Source organism: Cucurbita pepo, chromosome LG20 (genome assembly GCF_002806865.2).
Source record: "Cucurbita pepo subsp. pepo cultivar mu-cu-16 chromosome LG20, ASM280686v2, whole genome shotgun sequence".
In the NCBI taxonomy this organism is placed as follows: domain Eukaryota; kingdom Viridiplantae; phylum Streptophyta; class Magnoliopsida; order Cucurbitales; family Cucurbitaceae; genus Cucurbita; species Cucurbita pepo.
This window is the reverse complement of record NC_036657.1, coordinates 4,959,191-4,961,690: the sequence shown is the minus strand read 5'-3', so window position 1 is coordinate 4,961,690 and position 2,500 is coordinate 4,959,191.

The window sequence follows — 2,500 nt, the reverse complement described above, 5'->3', positions numbered from 1 at the left end:
ATAAAAAATAATAATTTTCATACATGTGACAAATCCAATCAAGCTTGGTGAGTTCACTTTACTTAACTTGCTTACTTTTTAGGTTGTGATCATCCGTATATGTGACTCTGTGAAACGCAACTTCGTATAAGTTTCAACACATGAGGGTCATTAGAGTAACATGAACGGAGCCTGAAAATCTTATATGAAAGATTAGCAATCCCTTCACATGACCATAATGTCATAATGAAATTTAGGGGAGCAACCTCATATGTTGACCAACCATTAAGTTACTTGTGTGGTCTCTCGTCTCTCTCTAGGTAATTTATGGAACAAAGAACTTGTTGGGAGGCTTCTAACCATTTTCACACATGATAATGACATTAAACATGATCGAATCTCAAAACGCTACCTTATCAAACCAATTCAAGTCAAGCTCAACGGTACACTATCACAAGTATGTTGATAGGAGTAGGAGCACTAATGTTAGGATCACACAACTTAGACATTCAATTTAGATGAAGAATATAAAAAACAAAATAGAATATATAATAAGAAATATACATGGAAACACGGGGATAAAAAATTCTACAACAGCTAGGATTTATTTATAGATAACTTCAAGTAGTTCCATGATCTCTAAAGACTAAATATGATAATATATACAAATCTAGCTTAGAAATTACATATAAAAATATATAAGATTTCTTAAATTATTTAGAGTGTTATATTTTCTAACTCTTCTCTATTTAATTTTAAAATTATTATTGTGATTTAGTGAAATTTTTCTAATGGTTTATTATTTTGAATTGAATTATTTTATTTTAATAAGTAACATTTTCTACCTATTTTTTAAAATGTTTAATAATTAAAAAAACTAAGCATACTTATATAATTGTACTATTAAAACCCTATTTACCCATTCTAGGGTTGACACGTGGACTTGATGTAGCACTTGAAGTGGATGCTATAGGGATTCCCATCATACTTGAGTCTAGATTTATTTTTGTACTTATTTTTGTAATCCTATATTATTTTATGCTATGCGTATGTGCTCTTTGTATTGACATATGATTCTATGTAATGTATGCAAATGATATCCATAATGCTATGTCATAAATGAAATGAAATGCTATATATGTCATGTCATGTCTTGCCATGTGAAGTTATGTGATGATTGTCCCGTATACATAATGCATATATGATTAATTCATGGATGAAAGGAGATAGGAAATGATAATAATGTTACGCTATAAATGTAAATCATGGAGACCTCATGCATGTATGCATGTCATATGTATCAACATACTTCTCCTTTATGTTAGTACGGACACGTACCTTCGATATTTATGTTCATTATGATATCATGCGGGCCTTTCCTTTTCTAAGCATCTGACGACGTGTAATGTGTTGAGTTTGACCAAGTCAAGCCAAGGGGTAGCATATGAGCCAGCCTGGTGGGTCCATATGCGCGTACGTGGGTCGTGTGTGGGGAAATACACAAAACCAACCCGCCTAGAATTGGAAAGTCTAAGGCCATGTTACGATTTTAAAGAATACGTCTAATCATGTTATGTGTGTGGTTGCATTGCTAACCACAACAGTGAGGTAACTTACTAAGTATTTCTTAAAATACTCAAGCCACATGTCACACTTATATTTTTTAGGTCAAGGTAAAGCGTCTCTGTATAGATGACGGTGGATGCTAGAAAAGCAATGGAAGTCATGATAAGGTAGTAGCATGCATTGATTTACATTTAGTAGTTGATAGGTGATTTATTTCATTTTCATGTTAAAAGACTTGTTATTTCAACCTTCTTGTTTTGAATTAAATGGGTAAGTCTTGGCTTCATTTCTAAATTATTATTATGAATTTCTGCATATTTTATTTAATGTATACATGTGGTGATATCACTAATTAAGACAAGAAAATTAGGAACATTACAATTGGTTTCAAAGCCATAAGTTTTAGATCCTGTAGACCAGTTTACGATATAGGCCTAGCATACTTCCATGGTCTTCCAGTAGATGTACCTCATCGTTAAGTATGTTTTTTTTTTAAAGATAATGACTTGTTTAGTGAAATGATACATGTGGTTAATTGATTATGATAATGTAAAGTTTGACATATTGTATTTGATATGTTCACATGATTGTTCAATGCAAAAATAAACATATTATGTCTAAGTATGCTAGTATTATTATGATAATGCAAAGTTGTGAGGATGTTTTTGGATGTAATTATGTGAGGAAGAAGAGAAGTATGTAATGTATGTAAGTTGAGTGTTATAGACTTAGTACGTTATGTACTGTATATAGATTATGCCACCTAGAGGACGAGGAAAAGGGCGTACTGGACGACCCCCTACTAGAGGTAGAAGAAGAGGTAGAAGAGGTTCGGTACCGAAGAATCGGAGAATCGACCTGACAAAACGGTGTCACTGTAACGACCCGAGAAAGAAAGAAAGAAAAAGAAAATAATATATATATATATATATATATATATATATGAAAAGGAGAA